At 42.5% G+C, this 13,477-nt stretch overlaps 1 pseudogene across 1 annotated transcript in view; it reads left to right on the top strand.

The window, feature by feature from the left end:
* Positions 1-13,477, top strand: part of LOC311129327 (myosin-IIIb-like) — a 107,374-nt pseudogene that overhangs the window by 13,910 nt on the left and 79,987 nt on the right. The window contains exons 2-7 of the transcript in view: positions 2,781-2,961; positions 3,839-3,919; positions 4,475-4,579; positions 4,796-4,895; positions 6,387-6,463; positions 6,900-7,044. The product of the transcript in view is annotated as a myosin-IIIb-like (transcript). The remainder of the gene's footprint in view (positions 1-2,780; positions 2,962-3,838; positions 3,920-4,474; positions 4,580-4,795; positions 4,896-6,386; positions 6,464-6,899; positions 7,045-13,477) is intronic.

Raw genomic sequence — 13,477 nt, forward strand, 5'->3', positions numbered from 1 at the left:
TAGAACCAAGTTCTATTTTAGAGCCTGGCTACGTGTTAATTCTTACAGTATTAGCCCAGAACATTTTTTGTGTTATTCTTAATTCCATTATTTTACTTTTAGATTTTTGTGTATTGTTGTGAATTGTTAGATACTACTGCACTGTTGGAGCTAGGAACACAAGCATTTCGCTACACCCATAATAACATCTGCTAAATATGGGTATTTGACCAATAAAATAAAATTTGATTTGATCTGCCTCTATTATGACTGGATACATCTGGCACCTGAATATTTAGAACTAGATCGCATTGCTGATTACTACTGGATGAATAATTGATCACGGCTGATTAGCATGATTTGGTCAGGGACATGTTGCTAGGATAGACACAGAGACACACTTAGCAGAATGTGATAGGGAATCAACTGTTACAAGCAAGGCATGCATGATTTTTCAATTCACGATAGGCTATTTAAGCTTTTATTGAAAATATTTTTGAGAGTTCAGTTTTAGATTTAGAGTAATACAGTATATATTTTATGTAATATTTGAGGATAAAGGAGATATGGGTTTTTGGACTGTGTATGGATGATGTAATATTGACAGGTCTTCTTTTTAGTATTTGTCTTAGCATTGTTGTTTTGTTACCAGTGCTTACTGTCAGTGTGATGTTTGAAATTCAAGAGGAGACATTAGAGCGGTGTAAATGGTTACATAACATAGTATTTAGTTTCATTCATAGTGTTACATGTGTCTTTAGTTATGTTCTGATATAGCTTTTAAACTTTGACCTTTTACAAAAAAATATATATATACATTTTAGCCATCAATTGAGTATTTTCCTGAGAATAATACCAGCTGGACTGGCAATATCCCACTAATTTAGATCGGCGGCTTGAACACCAGGAGAAAGTTGATATTGGAGAGTTGGTGTCTGATGCTGCCAGCCACCTTGACCACACAGCTGCTCTCTAGCAATATGAGCCTACTGTTGTTACAATAGCCTGACACAGATGTCTGGGCAACAGGAGAACCACAATGTATGCAATGTGCTGAGTAGACTCACAGATGCTTAGAAACAAATATGTCCCATTCGTTGAGAGTAATCAATGGCTCCAAAAAAGCTTTTTCACCTTGTTGATACACGAGGCATGTGTGATTTACTATATTTGAACGGGACTGAGCTGTTAGATTAATTTCCGGCTGATCAATGATGATAGCGTTGTCTTTTATCTGAAGTCAGACAGGGAGGAAAATGATTGAGTGGTCTCGCCTAGTGTTACACATGCAGACTTTCAAAGAAGTCTATTCTCTCCCCCTTGTCCACGTTATGTTTGCTTTCTTTGAGGAAGGACACATTGAAGGACATCAGTCACCACTTTGCGCTGCATGTTTCAGATCAGTTATATCCATCTAGTGTCAAGCCATCACTCACCCTGCTTCTACGCCAATTCATAAATCTATCCAAGCTGGTGCAGTGACAGAGAGAGCCCTGGTGGTCCAAATATCGTTGACGTTTTTCACGTCAACCGGTGCTCAAAATAAACACTCCCCCATCTCCCACAGGGTCAGTCAACCTCTGTGATACATTGCACTTATGTGACAAACTGAAGAGATGTGAGAATTGAACTCCTCTCATTGAGAATATCCATCATTCAGGGAATATGGAGTACATACATATGTAAATGTTTTTTCTGATCCATCACATCGCACTACTACTCACTCAGGTGTATGTTTTGGCACCTCTTGCTTTGCACCTTTGAAACATCATGTCTGTCATGTTGTTTATGGCCTCACTTTATACACCTCAGACTGATTTATTACAGGCCTAACCCTTCTGCTTTGATAATAGTGACTTATCCTTAATTTATGATATTATGGGGCGGTTTCCAGGACACAGATTAAGCCTATTCCTGGACTAAAAAGCATTCTCAATGGAGCATCACCATTGAAAATGCTCTTGAGTCCAGGATTAGGCTGAATCTGTGTCCAGGAAATCGCCCCTCATTATGCGATTACTTAATATGACTTAATATCCCACCTGTCATGGAATAAAGACACCAAAGTCAGATAGAAAATTATATTTTAGTAAGCTCTTTCAGTTTGATTTGTGTGGAGCCTGGGGGTGGGGTAGAGAAAAGCACCAGTCAAGGTAATCTCAGGCCAATCCAATTGATGCTGAAGAGATTTAAGTGTTCTTAGTGGAGTGTCCCTGGACATCGACAGGGTCCCTGTGGTGCGTGCTAATTCAGGGTCCCAGTGCAATGCTACTTGTTACATGTCCTCTCGGGGATAAGCAAGCGTAATCTGTATGGGTCTTGTTTTACTGTTAGACACTTTAGTCGTTTGTGTGCACTGTCCAGGCTAAATGAGTCAGCAGAAAATAACACTCCCAATGTAAGTACCATCGTTTGGTTTGAATTTTGCTTTCTCTTCGGCAGCTTTAAACCTGTTAAGTGCGTCCCTTGGCCAAATAGATGTGTCATTGAGCTCAATCAGTGGTTTAGTTGTCTACTGTATAACATAATATATAGCAAGCTGTTAATATCTTTAGTGTTGATATATCGGTAGTGAGAACGTGTGTTTTGGTGAAGCATTGCATGTAGATCAGTGTGGTCAAAGCCATATGCAAAATGTTTTGAAGCTAAGCTATACTGACACATTGCCTGCTATCTTTCCTTGATTAGCAAAGCTTCCCATAGAGAGGAGAAAGTGTTGGCAGGGATACACATTTAATTTAGTTCCAACATGTGTGTATGTGAATGAAGCATTTCTCTTGGATCTCTATAATTCTATGTAGGAGGTCGTTGTATGGACTGTACCCTTACAAGGCCAGTATGATCCGTCTGGGGAGCCTGGTGGATCCATCGGGTGACTGGGATACTGCAGAGACCATTGGTAAAGGAAACTATGGAAAAGTCTAGAGTGAACAACAGGAAAGATGGGAGTCAGGCAGCAGTTAAGTCCTGGACCCAATCAATGTAAGTTAAATGCAAAAGTGCCACAATCAATCGATATGCCACTTTAGCAAGTTTAGGGCCTCTTCCTCGTTTTCGCCAGAAATGTCAACCCTGACTAAACAAACAAATTAATAAAGGAAATAATCTCTGTTTTTCTTGACTATTGTTTGGCTTCTTTCAGTATACCAAGCATACAAACAGAGTAAGTTCCTTTGCTTATTTCCCTGTACCTGCCTCCCCCTGTACTTGTCCCTGTGTTTACTGTTCCCAAGTAAATTCCCCACCGGTCTCCTTTTCATCCATTTCTACATCCACTTCCCACAGTCGTCCTTACCATCTCCCTCCCCCTTTATGTATGCCACTACCTTAGTGATGTGCAGCTAGCTGGCAGACCTGTCTGTCGTGCTGAGGCTGGGGGCCATGCAGTGGAGCCATGTAGTGTTTGTGAGACTCAAGCTGAGTGCTTGCTTGTGATTGTGTCAGTGTTTCAATCCCTCCTGCGGCTCTTGCTAGCCCCCTGCTGCAGCTCCCCGGCCGGGTATGAAGATGTAGCTGCTTCCCTGCTCATCCCTCTCCTTGATTAGACTGCTGACAGTATCGTTCACACATCCAGGAAGAGGAATTCTGCCTCTGTGACGCTTTCTCTTCACTTCCACTGATATTTAAACTGATATAGAAGAAGCTTCATTGGTACTTCTAACCAAGAGTTAGTTTCCCTGTGTTTAATGGTTCTGGGCTCTGATTGAAGGTGTTTTAGTTCCCTTAAATTTCATTTCAACATCCTTTTTTAGAAATGTAAATAGTTTCTCTGCAGTTTGTTTTGCCTTCTTGTGACTTGTGTGTTGGTGTTCAGTCAAAATGTTGTGTGACTGATGTTAATGTGTCCTCCTTGACAAAGGATGTTGATGAGGAGATTGAGGCTGAGTACAACATCCTGAGGACCCTGTCCAACCAGGGACAGCTCTGGTTTGTTCTAGAGGTGAGATCCCCTGGGTCTTTCTGTCTCGCTTATAAAGTAGGACTTTGCCCAGCTTTACAGTCCAGTCAAATATTGTATACTGTACAATACCGCACTACATGCAATTAGTCATTTAAGGGCTCATACAGTAGGACTTTGTCATTGGAGGCAATATAACCCAGTGGTGTGTGCTTGTCAAACATGACAGTGTCTGATTGTGCCCAGTATAGGTAGCTGCACTTTATCTCCTGTGTTACATTTCCACCAATATGATCAACACAGTCTTACAGTAGACTATGGCCCATCTTTGTTGTTGTCTCTTTGAGCACTAGAAGGATCACAAACAGTAGATTTACTTTAAATGATTGGAGTGAAATCCATCGCAGAGCTGAGAGGAGGTCACCCTCCTACATTGGGAAAAATCTCAAGTTTAAAAGCTTTGCAAGAAGGAGTTGTGACTCCAGTGTAGTTGTATGTGTGGGAGGGATGGCTCTGGTAATTAATCATAATTTTAGAGTGGCGAGTATTGGAGGAGCCACTGTTGTTTATCTCGCTCTGTCTCACACACACACACAGCTGTGCAACGGGGGCTCAGTCACAGATATCATCAAAGAACTGCTCATGCGAGGCCAGCAACTGCTGGAGACCATTATCGCATACATTTTATACGCCGCCCTCTTGGTGAGATGGCCAACTGTAAAATGCCTAATGACAGAAGGGTGTGGCATCCACATACAGTGGGCAGAGGATTGAGGGGGCAGGGTGTGGGAATAATATGCATGGCAGTAGACAGCTTTGTTTGAAACACATTCAAATGGTACTAATCACAAACAGTTAATAATGGCTTTACTGATGCTTATTAAACCCCCCATTTGCTTTCCTCCTCCCGCCTGCCAGGGTCTCCAGCATTTACACAACAACCAGATTATTAATTGTGACGTCGAAGGAAACAACATCCTTCTGACTACCGAGGGAGGAGTCAAGCTTGTTGACTTTGGTAATGGCTTTGTTTTCCTGTTGTGGGGGCACTTTGGCCAATTGATGGTTTGAATAAGAGATACATGCATTTTAAAGGGAGGCTCTGGGAAGTTGTTTGTGAGCTCTGTTACTTCTGTCTGGGCCTTCATTTAAAGGTCCAATGCAGACTTTTTTAAAATCTCAATATCAAATCATTTCTGGGATTGTTTTCAATTAAAATGGTCAAAAATGAACAAAAATATCTTCTTAGCAAAGAACAATTTCTCAAGTAAGACTTTTGCTAGGAATGTTTGGGAGTGGTCAGAGTGGGAAGGGGAAAACTGAAAACTAGCAGAGAGGTTTGAAACTCTCTTGGTTTATTAACTAATTTACCACTCCATCCAACCAAAACAGGCTGAAAATTCTGGCAGTCTTTTCAAACAGCTCTTACACTGAAAGGACATTATCATAATTTTCACAATTTCACAGTATTATTCCAACCTCATAGTGTGGAAATATACACTCACCGGCCAGTTTAATAGGTACATCCATCTGGTACCGTCAGACCCCCTTTTACCTCCAGAACAGCCTGAATTATTTGGGGCATTCTACAACGTGTCGGAAATGTTCCACAGGGATGTTGGTCCATTCTGACGCAATGGGATCACGAGATACTGGATCCATCGTGCCTGGCACCGACGATAATATCACTCTCAAAGTCGCTTAGGTCACTCGTTTTGCCCATTAGAACGTGTAATCTAACAGTAACTGAATGCCTCGATCCCTGTCTGCCTGCTTTATATAGCAAGCCACGGCCACGTGACTCTGTAGGAGTGATCCATTTTCGTGAACGGGGTGGTGTACCTAATAAACCGGTGAGTGTATATAAAACACAGGAAAATCACGTTTTTGACTGCATTGGGCCTTTAACAGATGACTCATCATTGATAGTTGACGGTTAATTCATTTTTTTTATTTGTCCACGTTATTATTGGTAAAGACTATCAGATAAATACAAACATATGGGCATCAATGCTGTGATGCAGTCCTCGTTCCATGTCTTTGTTACTGACCCTATGTAACATCTTTGTATTTCATGGACCATAGCTTAACCTAAGGCTATTATTGCCAATTTAAATTGCATTATTTGATCCTTTGCATATGAAAAGAAAGCTGTTCTGGCAAATGACTTTGAGTTGCCCCGGGCATGTTTATGTCCTCTGTGTGCTGAGAATGAAGTGGAATCCTGCTGATAAAAATCTGTCCCACTTAATTAGAAATTATTATGGTGGTATGGCAGGTTGTCACACCAAATGATATGCCATATTGCTATTGATTTATTCACACACTTTCCCTCTGTTTATGTAATTCACATTCATGTAATATGCACACAAATATACATCACATTAAACAACTGTGAATGTAATTATAACAGGTCATGTGATATAATATATAAAATCTTGATTTTGCCCCAAAAACGGATGACCTGAGGATGTTGTGTTTTATATTAAATAGCCTAAATTCTATTCAGGTGTCTCTGCTTAGCTGACGAGTGCACGTTTGCAAAGAAACACATCCATTGGCACTCCCTTTTGGATGGCACCTGAGGTTAGCTTTTTTTTTACATGCGCCACTAAACTCCTTTACTTGCAATTACATGAGAACACCGAATACATTTTAGCACAGAAATATCCTACATGATGACACCAATGAGTTGCATTAGATGTGCTATATGGACTGTAGAGAGAGATAAACAAGTGAGTATGTACTCACCTGATTAATGAATTTAACTAACCTTTTTAAATCAACATTACAATGTGTATTTTAAACACAGACAATTTTAAAATGAGTTGATTTTCTGCATTGTTATTTCATCTTATTTCAGCTTCAGAAACAATGAAAGCCTTTAGGTACCCATACGAAGTCACTACCTCACTGTTGCTAATATATTATCTTCATATCATCATCTACAGCAAGAAACAGCAACTTGCATGAGAAGTGTCCACCTGCTTGTGTCATGCTTGTCCTGCCTGTGTCATCCCAGGTCATCGCCTGTGAGCAGCAGTATGATTCCACGTATGACGCCCGCTGTGACGTGTGGTCGCTGGGCATCACAGCCATAGAGCTGGCTGATGGAGACCCCCGTTGTCTGAGATGCACCCCGTCAAAGCCCTCTTCAAGATCCCATGGTAAGGCACTAGAGGGCTCCCTCTGTACACAGCTGGCAGGGACAGATCAGACACACAGCGGCGTACACTTTCATAAAAAGCTTTAGATTTTTGGCTGGAGGACAATGGCAAACTGAATTTAGGAGTGGATCATCGCAGAGCCCTTTCTCTGAAAATAATGAAATGGCTAATATGTCAAGAAATTGTAAAGATTCTTAATGTTATTTTGTGGTCATGAAATGCAGGATGGACCTGGTAGAAATACATTAAATCAGGAAAATAAATAGCGTGCTACAATGCGTGTTTCCAAGCTAAAAGGCTAGATTGTAAATTAAATAGAAAATTGTAGAATGATAAACTTTATCAACATTTTACATTTTAGTCATTTAGCAGACGCTCTTATCCAGAGCGACTTACAGTTAGTGAATACATATATATATTTTTTTATACTGGCCCCCCGTGGGAATCAAACCCACAACCCTGGCGTTGCAAACGCCATGCTCTATCAACTGAGCTACATCCCTGCCGGCCATTCCCTCCCCTACCCTGGACGACGCTGGGCCAATTGTGCGCCGCCCATGAGTCTCCCGGTCGCGGCCGGCTGCGACAGAGCCTGGATTCGAACCAGGATCTCTAGTGGCACAGTTAGCACTGCGATGCAGTGCCTTAGACCACTGCGCCACTCAGGAGACAATGGAACAATATTTGGCCTTACCCTTAACTGTTATTTAATCCAAAAAATCTCTAATGTAAACACAATTTCTAATTAATAATTACTTGAAAGCTTTGATGGTACAAGTGATTGACCTTTTGCTATCGGCACAGTCGCACAATTATCTCCCAGTTTGGTGAGGACGTGCCCTTTTGATTGCAATTTTCATTGGTGATTAGCGCCATTCACATTGAGATTAGGATGTCACCAGCCACACGTCACAATGTTATCTCCAACCCACCAAACCTGATGAGAAACTAGCATGCGTCGTGTCGCAGGATTATGGTAGCCACAGCAGCGGTTTATCACACCAAACTCAAGTGAATGTAAAACAGGTCACAACAATTAAAGGATCAGAGGAAGCTGTCCTGGTCAAACGAACGCTCCCAAATCACAGAGCCTGGAATAACACTCTGCCGGGTCGGGGATGAGGCATGCATTCAGTCATCTGAGTTGATAGGATGGAACCATTTCAGTGGGATGAACAAATGGTCAGCTCCTAAATTCTGTATAGTACCGAATTGGGGATTGGCCTGTTTTGATAGAAAGATGAACACCTAAAAGAGATGAAGCTATTAACACAGTCCCAGAACAGGTTTTGTATTTTGTGTTAAGGATGTTAATGTCCCTTAGATACCATTTACTACAGGTCATGATAAACAAAGGAAGGGCATTTCTCTTTTTTTTTATCATTCATCCCTTTTTCTATATCACCTTTTTCTGAAATCGTTTGACTTTATGAGTGATTTGGAATACGAATAGAGTTATACTCGTGCAGCAATCTACCGTTGTTGAGACTGGGGTTTCTTTTTCAAAATCAAAATAGATACTTGGCCCTGGCCCATAAATCTTTTCAATTGGGACCTTTGGCTGGGCGGCTCCAGGATAAATCAAAGTGTGAGCACACTGAACCGTGAAATGATTCTGTTAACATGTCATGTGTTTCAAATATATTTCCCCATCAATGCAGCATGTCCGTCAAAATTATAAGGGGAGGTTGCCTGACATTGTCTGCCTGTCGAATGTGGATTCTATTCGAAACAGAAGAAATTGTGTATCTGTGTGTTGCACTTTTATTCTGCACATTGATGAGCACAGAAATTATAGTAATACACTATGAATTACCTTAATGATTGTAAAGAGGTAGATTTAATGATTGTGGGTGTTGTTTCCTGCGAGTGTTTCACATGCTTCAGTGGCTCTTTAAATGGACTATCTCATAAAGCCATAATCAGGGTGGCTTCTCCTGATAAAGCATTGTCCTTGGGAATAACAGGTTTCATAAAAATTTCACTGGCACTAAAACATGCTATATTTCCTTATGACATTAGATCGTATGACCTTGCACACAATCCTGTATTTCCATTTCACAGTCCACTCAATGGCACAGTGTATTAATCTACTGTGTAAATCCCAAGATTATTCCTAGGAGTAGGACATACCATTCCAAACATGGTCACCATTGGGTATAAGCATTAAGAAAAAAACAATGGATGGGTTTATGAAATATGGTAATAACTGCATATTCAGTGACACTGTCTAAATCTAGTTGATGCATCTCTGTCCATCTATTTCCTATGGTTTTGTGATGTAGCTGGTAGTATGTAATCCTTGGGTTGAGAGCGAAGAGGGTTCTGGTTGTTTTGGCTGGCTGAGTTCTATGCCCCTCGCTGTACTGCAGTATCTCCTCAATGTCGTACAACAGATGGAGTTGCCTTAGGGTGTGGACTGTGCAGATAAAACAACAGCACAATTAACGTAGTCAGGCCTCTGGGGGCAGGGACACTGGGGCTGAACACAGGCAGGACTACTGCAAGCCATGTGATAGAGCTGTAGATTTGCTGTGGGAACTTGCACAGATGGTATCCCTTTCACAGCGACCAGTGTGAAGTGGTGAGAGGAGTTCAGATCGCTGTCTGGGAAGCTGCTCTGCTCCACCACTCCATTTATACCTGCTGCTTGGTCCTCCTGTCCACATATAGCATCAGATACAAATAATTTTATTGATTCCAGCACCATTGTAAATCAGTATTACAGATGTAGGATCTTAATTGGAGACAGTTTGCTACAGAAGGAAAATAATCCTGCAGCAACAGGAAATGCGAATTATTGTGTGGATGTTTTGAAATTTTTGTAGGGTTTGATACATTTTTCATAAGGGAATGACAAACTTCAGAAGCCTGTTTAAACCTCAAATACACTACACGTTTTACATTTCCTGCATTGCAGGAAAGGTCTGATGCAACAGGGTGATCAAATTAAGATCCTACATCTGTAACAGTAAACTAAGGCGGGCCCAGGATTCAATCAGTTTCAGATAGACCTCCAAGAGCCAAGCACAGATCCTCCACTTACGGAAACAGATTATATGCCCCAGCCCATTTGATGATGAGAAGCTTGGATGTAATTTTGCCTGCTATATGGTATGTAATATATGTGCGGCACATGGTTATCATGAATGTGGGTAATGGAGCATGTAAAAGGGTAAAGCTGTAAAACAGTTAACTGCAGAATTAATTACAGATACTTGAGACGATGCTCTCAGATATTTAATATGTGGGAAGGTTAATTGCTTGAGCCAATATTCTCCATGCTATATTAGCCAAACCCTGAGTAAAGTCCTGTGTAAAGTCATAGGGAGAAGGATGTGAAGGTTAAAGGTAATTGGCAAAGAAGTCCAAGGCTCTGTTGATTCACCCAGATCCCAGTGGATATTAGCAATATATATAACTGGGCTTGTATCTGTCTGAAGGGAGACGAGAACTGAGGAAGATGATGGGAGTAAATGATGGCTTGTCAGAGGCAACAAAGGCAAATTAAATCATAGGGCAAGTGAACGGAATTCCAACCAGTGTTCTGGTGAGAGGCAATACACCAGCCAAAAGCCACAGGTAATGTAAAGGCAGCAGAGCAGAACAGTCATGGGTGAAAGACATCAATACAATGTTTACTGTTTTCTTTTACCAATACTGTTCATCCATTTTCAGGGCTCAGATTGTGAAATTGACACCTGACCATCAGCCACACAGAAAGCAGGCCTTGGATCAAAGATCAATGTTAACAGAATTCTTAGCAGAATGTAAACTGTGATTCTTGTATTGTGATCTTGACATTCAAGATTACATTCAATGATATTTACTAAATCCTGTGTGGCTTAGTCAGTAGAGCATGTCGCTTGGAATGCCAAGGGTTGTGGGTTTGATTCCCGCTTGGTCCACCCATATGAAAATGGTATGCGTGCGTAACTAAGTCGCTTTGAATAAAAGCATCTGCTAAATCAAATCAAATTTTATTGGCCACATGCGCCGAATACAACAGGTGCAGACATTACAGTGAAATGCTTACTTATAGCCCTTAACCAACAGTGCATTTATTTTTTATAAAAAAGTAGAATAAAACAACAAAAAAGTGTTGAGAAAAAAAGAGCAGAAGTAAAATAAAAGAACAGTAGGGAGGCTATATATACAGGGGGGTACCGGTGCAGAGTCAATGTGCGGGGGCACCGGCTAGTTGAGGTAGTTGAAGTAATATGTACATGTGGGTAGAGTTAAAGTGACTATGCATAAATAATTAACAGAGTAGCAGCAGCGTAAAAAGATGGGGTGGGGGGGCAGTGCAAATAGTCCGGGTAGCCATGATTAGCTGTTCAGGAGTCTTATGGCTTGGGGGTAGAAGCTGTTGAGAAGTCTTTTGGACCTAGACTTGGCACTCCGGTACCGCTTGCCGTGCGGTAGCAGAGAGAACAGTCTATGACTAGGGTGGCTGGAGTCTTTGACAATTTTGAGGGCCTTCCTCTGACACCGCCTTGTATAGAGGTCCTGGATGGCAGGAAGCTTGGCCCCAGTGATGTACTGGGCCGTACGCACTACCCTCTGTAGTGCCTTGCGGTCGGAGGCCAAGCAGTTGCCATACCAGGCGGTGATGCAACCAGTCAGGATGCTCTCGATGGTGCAGCTGTAGAATTTTTTGAGGATCTGAGGACCCATGTCAAATATTTTCAGTCTCCTGAGGGGGAATAGGCTTTGTCGTGCCCTCTTCACGACTGTCTTGGTGTGTTTGGACCATGATAGTTCGTTGGTGATGTGGACACCAAGGAACTTGAAGCTCTCAACCTGTTCCACTACAGCCCCATCGATGAGAATGGGTGTGTGCTCAGTCCTCTTTTTTTCCCTGTAGTCCACAATCATCTCCTTTGTCTTGGTCACGTTGAGGGAGAGGTTGTTATCCTGGCACCACACGGCCAGGTCTCTGACCTCCTCCCTATAGGCTGTCTCATCGTTGTCGGTGATCAGGCCTACCACTGTTGTGTCGTCTGCAAACTTAATGATGGTGTTGGAGTCGTGCCTGGCCACGCAGTCATGGGTGAACAGGGAGTACAGGAGGGGACTGAGCACGCACCCCTGAAGGCCCCCGTGTTGAGGATCAGTGTGGCAGATGTGTTGTTACCTACTCTTACCACCTGGGGGCGGCCCGTCAGGAAGTCCAGGATCCAGTTGCAGAGGGAGGTGTTTAGTCCCAGGATCCTTAGCTTAGTGATGAGCTTTGAGGGCACTATAGTGTTGAATGCTGAGCTGTAGTCAATGAATAGCATTCTCACGTAGGTGTTCCTCTTGTCCAGGTGGGAAAGGGCAGTGTGGAGTGCAATAGAGATTGCATCATCTGTGGATCTGTTGGGGCGGTATGCAAATTGGAGTGGGTCTAGGGTTTCTGGGATAATGGTGTTGATGTGAGCCATGACCAGCCTTTCAAAGCACTTCATGGCTACAGACGTCAGTGCTACGAGTCGGTAGTCATTTAGGCAGGTTATCTTAGAGTCCGTGGGCACGGGGACTATGGTGGTCTGCTTGAAACATGTTGGTATTACAGACTCAGTCAGGGACATGTTGAAAATGTCAGTGAAGACACTTGCCAGTTGGTCAGCACATGCTCGGAGTACACGTCCTGGTAATCCGTCTGGCCCTGCGGCCTTGTGAATGTTGACCTGCTTAAAAGTCTTACTCACATCGGCTACGGAGAGCGTGATCACATAGTCATCCGGAACAGCTGGTGCTCTCATGCATGCTTCAGTGTACTGTATACTGTATGCATTCAGCCCATGTAACATTTTGATGCCCATGAAAGGTTGGGATTAGGGTTGAGGTGAAAGATGTATACTTACTCTTCTACAAACAGTGTGACTTTTTGATTGAGAAGTCAGTTTCAATGTTAACTCAGCTTCTGGCACAGATTTTTCACGTTGGGCATTTTGGACTGTATGTGGCAGATAATTACTGTTGACTACATGTCAACTGGCCGATCCATCATAGATTGATAGTCTCTATGAATATTGCTGATCTTGTACTGTACGCGTCCCATGTTTGTATCTCTCTTCTGTGGGTCTTTTTAACACAAAGCATCAGGAATTGTTTTTCAAAGGAGGCTGAAAAGATTTGGCATGGGCCCTGAGATCTTCAAAAAGTTCTACAGCTGCACCATCGAGAGCATCTTGATTGGCTGCATCACCGCTTGGTATGGCAAAAGCACCGCCCTCGACCGCAAAGCGCTACAGAGTGGTGCGGAAAGCCCAGTACATCACTGGGGCCGAGCTCCCTGCCATCCAGGTCCTCTATATCAGATGGTGTCAGAGGAAGGCTTGTAAAATTGCCAAAGATTGCAGCCACCCAAGCCATAAATTGTTCACTCTGCTACCGTCCGGCAAACGTTACAGGAGAATCGGCTCTCGGTCCAACAGACTCTGAGACA

The sequence above is a fragment of the Coregonus lavaretus genome, assembly GCF_964263955.1.
Source record: "Coregonus lavaretus genome assembly, chromosome: 5".
Classification (NCBI taxonomy): Eukaryota; Metazoa; Chordata; class Actinopteri; order Salmoniformes; family Salmonidae; genus Coregonus; species Coregonus lavaretus.